General features: G+C 31.9%; 1 protein-coding gene and 1 long non-coding RNA gene across 3 annotated transcripts in view; one reads left to right on the top strand and one right to left on the bottom strand.

The window, feature by feature from the left end:
* Nucleotides 1–12517, bottom strand: part of LOC107444033 (sodium- and chloride-dependent GABA transporter 3) — a 91240-nt gene that overhangs the window by 55983 nt on the left and 22740 nt on the right. The window lies entirely within an intron of this gene.
* LOC139425398 (uncharacterized) lies at nt 5785–11635 on the top strand. The gene is made up of 3 exons (XR_011636650.1): nt 5785–5899; nt 8016–8069; nt 11502–11635. It is a non-coding gene; the product is annotated as an uncharacterized lncRNA (long non-coding RNA).

Raw genomic sequence — 12517 nt, 5'->3', positions numbered from 1 at the left:
AAGAAAATTTAAAAATTATTTTGGGTGTCAGAACAGAGAGAACTTAAATTAAATTAAAAATACGAACAATTGCAATCGCCGAAAGGCAATCACGAGTTACCCATTGGTAAAATGGTTGTTGTCTAATTTTTCACCTAAATTAGTATTGAAAACGATCCAGTTTGACCTGTAGGTTAGAATTTCTGATTCCTAATTAAAACAATAAAAACAAAAATATCGTTCAAATGATGAAATTCTCTTTTATTCACAACTCAAGAAGTATTTATGGGATCTTTCTGATACCATATCTCAAAAATAAACTCACCAACTTAATGCGTAACAAAATTGAAAGTGAAAAAAAAAATTCTAAAAAAATTAACAAACAGCAGCGATTGCCATAGCAACGCATGCAATGACGGCGCATGCGCACTATTTACTATTGCTCTTGAACACAGTTGAAAAGTGTGATGACGTCCAAATAAGGTGCGCACGACATCAAATCCAAAACAACACCCATTTTGCCAATAGGTAATAACTGTCACGGCGTCCCCAAGATTAATTTGAATAATTTTTAATTGCTAAGGTTAATATAATTGAATTTAAGAACTCCATGTATTCATTATTGAGTATAGTGACATGTTCAAAACAGCACATACTCATTTTTTGAGACTACGCATCTTGCAGTGAGCTACTTTATTTGAATCATTTTTAACCTATTTTGCAAGTTATAATATGAACGCTACGCAAATAATCTGTAAATAACTGTCGCGACGTTTTAAAGATTAATTTGCGCAATTTTTCTTTGTTAAGGTTTAGTTTAATAAATTCATATAATATCTGAACGTTACTGAAATCTGGGTTGGAAAACAACTAAATCTGCCACTTAAATCCTGATAGTAGCTTTCACTATTGGGGTAAATTTACAGACATAATTTTCTAGTCAAAGTCTAGACTGAAAATACTTTTTTTTAACAGTCTACCACTCGCTATAAATAAAAATTAGATTAGAGAAATTTGTTCTATATCTTTAATAGGGTTCCTATTTCAGAATAATTTTGTTATAAAATGTATAGTAGTAAAAACTCAATTTAAGATACTAAAGTATAGCTCCCATTTCAAATATAAAATTGAAGTGGTAAATTAGGAAACGGCTTAGTTTAACTCGATTTGGTGCGGAAACTTAAGATGACCGATTTCAACAGGCCACACGACACCGCCAATTTTAAATCATTATATGTCCCGAGCTTCCTCGTTTATGACGAACATTTTAAGCTTACACGTTTTAGAACATTCTATATTATTTCTAGACTACAATCATTACGGTTAATGGGATATAGGATGCAAATTTTAATAAAACAGGCATTCATTTACAATTTGTAACTACCGTTTCAAGGTAGCTTATGAAACATTTTGGCAGCGGAATCGAACATAAATTAGTTTTCGGCACAGGCTAATAGTTTCCATTTGCCTTGATAGCCAATAAAGAATCATACGGAAAGCAATTTTTTATTTATTAAATCACCAATTAATAATTTGAAACATTTTTAGTTCCATTTTAATTATTAAAATTTATTTTTAAAAATAAGTTGCAAAATTTTAATTTATAAGTGGAAATAGTTTCCAGGCGCCAATAAGCAGAATTTAAGGCGATATATCGCCAACTGTAATTTATCGTTAATCGAAATTACCAGAATAGGAAAAACGGTTTGTCAAAATTGCAAAATAATGAGTCAAAATAGCTCCAAAACAAATATAGTCGAATTCGGAAATCCCATTCAAGATTGAAACGGCATATACTCATTTTTTTTTAGCTAAATGCATAGTTTCAAACCCGTTGTGGAGGGTTGTTGTTGTAGTAAATTTACGTCGCACTAGAGCTGCACAATGGGATATTGGCGACTGTCTGGAAAACATATCATAGGATGATCCGAAGACATGCCATCACAATTTTGATCCTCTGCAGAGGGGATGGCGCTCCCGCTTCGGTAGCCCGACGACCTGCACGCGAAGTCAAGCACTTTACGGTAGAACAGTTTAACGAGGACCCATACCGCATACCCTCGGTCCCTACTCAGACTATTCCAAGCGGTCACCCACCCGCACACTGACCCCAGCCAGTGATACTTGACTTCGGTGATCTGCTGGGAACCGTGTCTTAACGATCAGTCCACTGCGGGACGCGGTGTGGTGGAAGAAATGCTTGACAGAGATGTTCGTTGGCTACCCGCAGGATTCGAACCAAGAGTCTCCGAGTTTATAGTAGGATGCTCTTATCACCATAATCGTACACCGCCTTAGTCCAGGGAGAGTTACAACGCTCTACATAGTGTTTGCCGCTATGACACAGCATGACATACTAATTTCCAACTTCAGTGCAATTTGGAAAGGGTTGCAATTTATTCCCAACAGCTGAGTCAGGAAATCGGTAATTTTAATTTCCTCGATTTGCTCAACTTTTAAGCAAATGGAATGCATGTCACGATGTGCCACTATGTAAGGCTTCCTAACTCTCCTTGTAGTGCTCAAAAATGAGTGTATATGGTTTCAATTTTGAAAGCATGGGTTTTTCAAATACAACAGTGTTTGCGTTTGAGCTATTTCGACACATTTTTGCTAAATTTTGAGAAAACCTTTTTTTATATTGCACCACTTTCAAAACAGCGAAAGCACTGAAGCGAAAGTTTTTATTGGCTCTATGTAACTGAGTTAACTATGCAAATTTCAATCGTTGTCTCTCCACGTCAAGCAGAATTTATGTGCAATTTATCGTCAATCGAAATTTTGAACATTTTCCGACAAGTTAGATTTATTTAAGTTTCAACAAGATATCTGTTTCCAGTAAAAAAAAGAGAATTCCAGTTATATTTGAAATGTATTAGGCAAATTGTTGGTTCCTTTCATCGTCAAACGAAGTTTTAACCATTTTCTGACACGAACAAACAGGTGCAAAACCACAATAAAAAAAGTATTAAAATGAAAAGTTTTTCGGGTGGACTAAAAGTGGGAAAATAATTATAATTATCCATGTCTAAATAGAAAAACGTTATTTTCGGTGGTGATAGAAGTTTATTACAAAGGTAATGCACCCCAATACTTTACATTTTTTGTTTTAGATGTCAAAAATGGAATTATTTCGTGTTTTTCAGTTCATTTGAAGAAAGAAACTTTTAAAATTTACATTTAATCATATTCTTTCTCTTCTTTAAGAAATCTTTCAACTTTTTAATTTAATCACTAAAGGGTGATTGATAACTGCTAGATATGTTGTTTTTAAGACAAGTATATTGAATAATGCAGAACTTTGTTCAAACACAGCTCCATAGGTCAGCAACGGCTTCCCATGGATATGGACATGAGAACAAAGATTTAAGCGAGTACATTATCCAGATTAAAGCACATTAAGCTGATTAAACTCGTTTAACGAAAAAGAAAAAAAAACAGGAAGTTTCTAATGGATAACTTTCTAACAATCGATTTCATTAACTATGTATCGCTTGAAGAGGTCGTGCATTGCGAAATCTTGTTGGAAATTTATAGAAATTCATTATTTTTCTAGCAGAAACCTAAATAAATGAAACATAAATTATAATTTTTTTTCAAAAAAAAAAAAAAAACTTACTAGCTAAGAGATTAAATATTTATTTTAAGGTACTTTAATTATCTCAACCTAATTATTTTAGAAGTAAACATTTTGAAATCGAATACATTTATGTATTCTTTTAACTTACATCAATGGAAATATTTTGCTCCAAAAATTATTTTGAAAGCAATTATTTTAAAAGTAATTTTGAAATCTAAGACGTTTATATATTACTTTAACTTACACCAATGAGAATATTTTGCTTTAAAATTTTTTTAAGTGGAATTATTTTGAAAAAGCAGTTATTTTAAAAGTGTAATAATTTTGAAATCGAATAAATGCGTTTATATATTAATTCATCTTGCACCAAATAAATTATTTTGCTCCAAAAATATAATTTTTAAAAATTAAACTTTTTGTTTTTATTAATTGAAATTGTATATCTAGTTCAATATATTCTTTATTTGTTTTGTCTTTGTGTCAAAATGTACTAGATCTTTCTAAGAGTGAAGTATCATTAACAGTGAAGTATATTTTTTTTAAAGATTTCCTAAATAAGTTTGTGAAAAGACTCGCAGGTTATTTTCAAAATTAAGTATAAAAACAGCAATACCACATATTCATGATAAAAGATGTATATTTTTCGAGTTTTTTTCCAGAGCAACTTACAAAAGTTCATTGGATATTTCTATTTTATTGCTAATTTCTTTTTTATAAATAATTTTCTGGTAATTATTTTAATTAAACTTTTATTTTATTTTCGAATAACACGATAAATTTGTGAAATTTGACAAAAAAAAAAAAAAAAAACTCTGCAGTTTAAATTGTTTTCCGTGCATTTTTGTTAGCTGTAAAATCATATGGTAGAAAAATCACATGGTTGAAAGATTACATGTAATAGCACATAAGCTAGAAAATTACAAGGATCAATCCAGTTTTACAGCACCAATTTCCATATGTTTTGGGTTATGATCAGTACAAAATAAATAAAAGATATAAAATAGATGTTTAGTATAAAGTAGATGTTTTCCTATAAACTATTTCTATAACATTAATTAAAAGTATTTACCTGTAATATTTATTTTTCTAATTCCGTTCAGGCATTATTACGTTTTTGCTTTTGAATTTTCTAAATCAAGAGTCTAAAATTGAAAGAGTTATTTCGTTTTTATAATGTAATTCTGTGATATTACTTAATGCGCTACATTTTAAGATAATCTTATCTAAATAGGTGTCTAAATTTATAAACCATTTTATAACTTTTATTTTCGGAGCAAATTACATATTTATAGTATAATAAATTACAGTAAAAGGAATTCTTTAAAAGATTAGGAGATTCGATCAGGCACAAATAGATGCGTGAACAAATTGCGTTTAATATATCCGCTTGCTTCGTTCACGAAAATATTAAATTACGGTTGTGACTCATCACACAAAATACCTTTAATATTAAATGTTATTTTAAAAAAATGATTGCTAAGCAAAATCATTTATGTTCACTAATATACCTTAATTGAACCATCAGGTAAATGTTTGGACGTGGGAAGTGACGGTGCAAGCGTAAGAAAACATAATTCTTTTTAATACATACACTTTATGTAAATTATATCCTCTTTCGTAGGAAAACTGTTCAATGCCTAGGAACAAGAATTTACGAAGCAATTATCGGAGTGGGTGAACAGCAGCGAACAGGGGGGCTTAATTCCTCAGTAATAAAGGATCATTTTCAGAAATTTCTGAAACATGCTTACGTAGGCGTAGCGTGGGAGAGGCACACTTTTTATTTTTAGAAAACTTCGTTTATTTTAAATGTAATGTATATAAATGCATATTTATTTTTTTATACGCATGCATATTCATACATAAATGTATGTATAAAACTTAAATTAGTCGAACTGTTTTTCATGCTTATTTTTTCAACCGTTTTGCTTGCTCCTCCCCCCTAGACACCTTTCACTCGAAATTCTTTTTAAGTATAGTTTTCTATTAAATTTATTTTAAATTTGGTATTTCTATTTCTAAATGCAATAATAAGTATTTTCAGTTTTTTCTAAAAGAAATAAATTTATGGTGACGTTAGCTGTAAAGGGATGGTGATGCGAAGTTAAAATAGTTTTTGGCAAAGTGACAAAGAAACGGAGACACCTTCTTTTGGGGTTTCAGGAAGAAACAACCGAGTCGGCGTCCTCAAGGGCAGGTGTTGGTCTCTGTCTCATACTTACATACGAAAACAAAACTATTTACTACAGAAAAATTCGCCCTAGTGTTTTTCGTGAGCATCAACAAGAGAAAAAAACAACTGGCAAATCGCCGATTATTGCAACTGCTTGCATAATCCAGGTAACGTTTATAAAAACTAAATATGATCATTAAATAGTATATGACTTCAAAAAAAAAAAAAATCTTTTTTTTGCTTGAACACTGACAGAAAAATCGGTTCAGCGTTGGAGGATAATATCAGCACCCTCAATTATAATACGGTGCTAATTGGCTTAAACCTTAATATGTAGTTAGAATAAATTACGCTACGTTTCAAATTCAACCACAATATCGAGTCAACAAGTTTGAGAAATAAGCTAATATGATTCTAATTAACACCATTTCAGGGATGCAGGTTATTCGAATGATATGATCACATAACCTAACGACAAAGGCATTTGCTGTTTCTTTTGATTGATACAATAAGGTTGACTGGTACAAAAAAAATTTTTTTTAATGCCGAAATATTTTTTTTAAAGATTGAGTAAAGGCACGCATAAACCTTCATAAAAAATATTACACTTGAGTGCTGGAANATATTGTGTCGCGTGCCATAAATGGCACGCGTGCCATTGGTTCGCCATCCCTGCCCTAGGGTCAGATCGGTAAGCCAGCCACATATTACCGATCAAGTGTAGAGACTATCGAGTTAATGTGCAGATTAACTAGGAGTGACGAGTTAAAGTGCTAAAAAATTGTTTTATTTCTCAAATAAACAGGACTACCTGCAACTTATCTAGCTTACCTGCAAATTGGCTACTAGGCACACATTCGTGTGAAAATAAAATTTTTGTTAGAACAACAGCCACAGTTTTGAACACTGAATCAACATAATGCTTATTTATTATTAGCTATAAAAATAAAATTAAGTAACTGCAACACATTAGTTGATATAATCAACTTTAAAAAAAAAAAACTTTAATGATAAGAATTAAACGGTTTAAAAAATTTGAACAAATAAGTAAATTAATATGACATTTTTTCCCTTCAATATCTAAAGAATCGAGTTATTAAATACAATCGCACAATCAACAAATTAGTTGATAGAATGAGAGTAGAAAACTTTTGTTAAACGATACAGAGATCACTAATGAGCACATGACTTAGTTAAATTGCGGAAAACACTTGATTCCGCACTTTAATGGATTACCCTAGTTATCCGCATTTGCATTAGCTTTAGAAAACATGCTGTACGGCATACATTCAAAAATAAAATTCTCATTTTTAATAATTCAGCAATCCGTGAACTGTATTTCAATGGTCTGAACACAAAAATACGTGACTTTTGACAGAACTTGAACTTTGCGTAAGTACCATTCTGGGTACTTACGTATTATCCCGTCCGCCATTTTCGCCAACATTGCGTCAAAGTCATTTTAGTATCTTTCAAATTTATTTTAATAAAGTAATTGATTATAAATCATTGACAAAATACAAATAAAACTTATTGTAAAAAATGTGATTATATTTAAATTTGAACCATTTCCAAATTTATTTTCAGATTTGGTGAAAATGGTTGACGGGATGATACCTAAGTACCTCATCTGGTTCTTAACTGGTTTTAAAATTGTTTGCGCCGTATGACGGAATGTTAGTGATGTTAATGCGTATGTTTGGCAAGTTGATTTTCTGCGTCCACTTCCTGTTTTTGACGGAGCACTCATTTGTCTTATACTCCATTTATTTTACATCAATTGCGATCATAATCGATCTGAGAAATCAAACCCAATGCTTTTGATGAGATTCATATCCTCAATATGAAATTACTCCAATTTATGAACAGAAACAGTTTCGTTGAAATGAAAAAAAAAATTGAGATTTTCGTTTAGCCATTTATTTACAGTGTGTCCCGATAATGCTCTTATTTATCACTTTTTTTTAATTATAAAAAAAGGCGATATGCATCAATTCGTACGTAAATACATAACGGCGAATTTTCCACATTTTGTGAATATTTTCATTGAAAAAATTTTTGGAGGAGAAAGTTTATTTTATAGTTAAAGTTTTGCAATCGATCCAAATATTATCCTTATCAGATTTTCAAAACACTTTATCGAGACGTTTGAATAAATAAATAGTGTTTTTATTTACATGGATTCTTCAGAGTGGGAAACGAGATGAATGACTTGTTCCTCAAATTAGTATGCGTATTTACTCTGAAGAACGAATCGTAAAGAACCGCTTGTTTATTTTACAGAGGGCGTTTAGAAAGAGCCAACTATAAATCTGTCAACTGGATGCTCAAGCTGAGGTAAGTTTAAGATCGATTTACAGATGAGTTTTAGTATATACTTTGCCGTGAACTTGGCGCATAAGGGTTAACAACTGACGTGGTATTTCTGGTAAACTTTCCCTCTTATTTTCATTGGATTTTCGCCTGTAACAATTCACAAAAGTTGATGAACCGGGAAATTATTTTGAGGTTAAGTTCGATATGATGTAAATAATTATAAAACGATTCATTTTATCTTTCCGAAACTGAAGTAAACCTAATTAAACATTTTAGTAAAAAAAAAAATTTTTTTTATTTTTGTATTTTTTTTTAAAGTAACTTTTGTTCGTGATGGTTTAGGGCGGCACGGAATGAAGGACTGGGGTTCGATCCTCAGTGGTGACTGGTATCCAACCCAGCTTCAGATCGATGGGTACCAGCTTGTCTGGGCAGTAAAAACGGCTTGTGCGCAGTGCTGAACACATTTTGATTTATTTTATAACCGTCGTTGAGCAGCCGACCTAATTTTATGGGTTTACGACTACCAACATTCAACTCCGTAGCCTTGTAATTTTGAACCCAATCCAGAAGACAAGGGAACTAACTCCTGGATCGAGTATTGGGAGAAATTTCGCCTTCGTGGAGGATTTTTTGATGGAGTTAACCCGCATTTGCATTACATGGAGAGGAAGACCACGAGAACCTACCACGGTTAGCCTGACGGCAAGGGGACTCTAACCCATGACCCGTCTACCACTGAGGATATTTACGTTAGCACAGTGGTGGTTGCAAGCCGGATGCGGAATTTGTATTGACTGGGATTCGAACCCGGTTCACCTCATTGGAAGGTAAACGCTCTATCCCCTGAGTCATCGCGGTTCAAAATGCTGAACACATTTGACACAATCACGTCATTGATCTCAATGGTCTCAAAATGAGCGTTCCAGTGGCGTTGAGGGGTCGCTTACACGGCTGGTTGGATAGCCGGATATAGGGAGCTCGATCCTGGTAGCCAACAAAACAACCGGCATGGATATACAGCAAGATGCACAGTAAATCTGTCGTTGTTCCTCTTGTTAGTTGCTGTGTGGGAATTTGGAGAAGGGGTACCGACTCAGGCGCTGTCCACGACGTATGGTAATGGTCAAAATTACGAGCAATTCCTCTCGTAACCATTAAAAAATAGAGCCCTAAAAATGGGGCTAGGTGCTTTAGTCAGTGTTGAGTAATGATGATGGTTTCAAAGTTGTGGAGCCTTAATCTTCATGAATCCAAGGGATCAGAGCGGGCTATTGCAGAATACTTTAATTTTCTAATATTACATCTCTACTCAGTTGTTTTTTTTAAAACTAATTTAAATGCTTTAAAAATAAATATCATGGGTATGTAAATATAATATTTTAAAAGTAATAGGTCAGAGTATGTAAATATCGTGTTCCGCTTGTTCCGTTCTCCTATCTCCATGATATTTATACTGCCATCTTTGTAAAACAGAAATTTCAGTGGAAAAAATATTCTATTTTATACATTTTATTTTATTTTATCCTTATCAATGACGTAACTTCATGTTTTAGTTTATTATTCAAATTTTAAATTACTCTTTCAAAATACATTGAATTTTTTTTTCCTACATAAATTGAATCTTTAAATAACAAAAAATCTACAAAATCTTCTTCACATTTATTTGAATGACGCGTGTCTTACTTAATTAGGCATGAAAAGAATACGAAATAAAACACAGCAATTAATAAAAATGAAAATAATGTTCTAACGGTGAGAAAATATTTATAACGCACCTTTCAAGGTTTTTCGCCAATTCTGATTATTATCAGTCCCCAGATGGTCGTGAATTAGCACAATTTATCACGATAAAAACATCATTTAGAACACTCAATCAAGCGGTAACATGCCCCATGGAATAATAAAAATGGCTGGTAATCGATCTCAGCAAAAAAATAAAATGTAGTCAATTACTTTAAGGCTACTTTCATGAAAGAATCCGAGCGTGTTTTACTTAAGCCTTTTTCGATTCGATTCGATCAAGTTGAAATGACTGATTTTTTTACCATTTTGTTAGGGAAACTAATGTTATATAATGGATTTATTCTGGTTGCTTGAACCACTAAATTTACGATTGAATCGATTAATGGATAATGTAATAACTGGCTTTAGTTTAAAAATAAAGTAAAAACATATTTTTTAAAAGTAGACTAATATGAACACTAAGTTCTATTTTATAGATGGATTCTATTATCTTTAACACAGCTGCGTATACCTTTAACGATATAACAATGAGCTAATATTTCGAGGCAAAATTTAACGTTGCCAACTGGACAATTCAACTAAAATGTGTTTTGTTAATAACTTTTTCTTTTCTTTCTTTATTTATACATATACTTTTCCGGGTGGGCTAATAAAAGTTCATGGAGAACTAATAAATGATAATGAATTCCTAAAATTAGCTAATATCTCCTGACATTTAATGTTTAGAGCGTGGTTAACTATTTCTTACAATAAAATTTTTGGTTGGCTAACTATTTCTTACAATGGGCTAACGATTAAAAGACTATACAATTCGAAATTATATGTGTTGGCTTCACATACCTCATCGCACTAAGTTTAATATATAGAGCCACTAAAGTTAAAGGGATAAAGCGTTAGCCGCCCAATGAGGTGACCCAGTTTCAAATCCCAGCGGTGAATGGTTGATACGAATTCTGCTCCTGGTTCGCACCAACCGCAGTGCTGACTTACAATATCCTCAGCGGTAGACGGATCATGGGTTAGAGTCCGCTTGCCGTCAAGCGTGAAAACGAGACGGAAAATAGGAAAAGCTGGTAGTAATCCCATTTCAGANAGAGAGAGAGAGAGATAAGAATATCAACAACAAAAAAAGTTAATCCCAATCGCTATGCATAAGAAAATTATTATTAAAAAATCATTTTAAATTAGCTTGTTTGTCGATAGTACTTCATAATTTATTACCTCTTTGTTAGTAATAAAGCTCTGAATTCACTCCCAATACTTAATACTTTCGCGATAATAATACCTAATACTTTTTTGGCATTCAGTACTTCGTTGCTAATAATACTTAATATTTCTGATTTATACTTATAAGTGTTGATGTGGATATGACGAAGTTAATATCCTTTTTTTAGTCGGATTAACAATAATTTTTATTAATATGCAATTGAAAAAGATTCATTCGGGTGTGTAATCCAAATGCTGTCATCCCCAGCAGGGTATATAGCAATTTTAAGATTAATCGTACCCTGTTACGGAATACGCTTGCAAAAGTTGTCTTCAATACTATTTTTCAAATATGTATCAGAAAAGAATTCAATACTTATAGACAGCCTGAAAGAGAATGAAGCTAGAGTAAAAGTAATTTAAGATTTTCCAGAAATATTTAACTAATGCTATTCTGAACAACAATATAAATGAAATAATTTATAACTCATTATTTTTAAGGTGTTCAAACAAAAAACCCCATCAATGCGGAAGATGATGTGCATAAAAAAAACTTCTCATCGGTTCAGGCACATTGCCAAATTATGAAGCCAGTTTGTATTTTCTCTTTCTCTCTCATGGAAGCAGCAACCTCAATCTTTCATTGTTTAGAAAACGCTTGGCGTTTTATTGACAAAAGAAAAAAAAATACACCTTTCTCTCCCCGATTTTTTTTCCCGTTCTTTTATCTATTTTCTTCACACAGATTCAATTTTCCTGAAAACAGAAAGCAAATGCTGAACATAGACCAGATTCGAAAGACACTATTCAATTACCTCTTTTGAAAATCTCAAATTACTTCTTGTGGAAGTAACTAGTTTTACATGATTGAAATAAATGTTTCTTCAGGGACTTAGTCGAAGCATTGGAGCGTCTAAGGGGCAAGTGCCTCCCTCCCAATAGTTTTCCCAAACTTCACGATTTATTCAATGTTTAATATTTTCAATTTTTTTTTTAAATCTCAAAGAAACTAATTTATTTATTGAAAAAATTAAAATTATTAGATGGTTTGTATACATTTAACAAAATAATTTCAGAATATTACGGTTTTTATCTAGATACATTCCTTTCAAAATTGGAATACATTTCTTTACTTTTCTGGAATTTAAAAAAAAAAAAAAAATAACCTTTACCACCGATTTCTTAAATTTAAGAAAGGTAAATCATAAAAATAAAGATTTGTCATAGTTTCACAATCATAATATACCTTTCGAATATACGTTACAAAATCACCCGCATCCCACAAATAATAAAGTTTTTAATTAGAACCTTCACAAATTTCTAATTGGTTCTTTTAACACATAAAATTACTCTTAAATTTAAAGACATTCCAAGTATGTCTTATTTGGTGTTTTGATTTTTAAAAAAAGGGAAATAATTTAGGAATATAAAAAGCGTAGCATAAAAAAGAGCATTGCTTTTATTTAAATTATAAACGGAAGTGTACATGCTCAAAATGTAAACAAGTATTGATGCAA

This window comes from Parasteatoda tepidariorum, chromosome 4 (genome assembly GCF_043381705.1).
Source record: "Parasteatoda tepidariorum isolate YZ-2023 chromosome 4, CAS_Ptep_4.0, whole genome shotgun sequence".
In the NCBI taxonomy this organism is placed as follows: domain Eukaryota; kingdom Metazoa; phylum Arthropoda; class Arachnida; order Araneae; family Theridiidae; genus Parasteatoda; species Parasteatoda tepidariorum.
The sequence above is the reverse complement of the archived record's forward strand: the minus strand, read 5'-3'. Positions and strand labels throughout refer to the sequence as shown.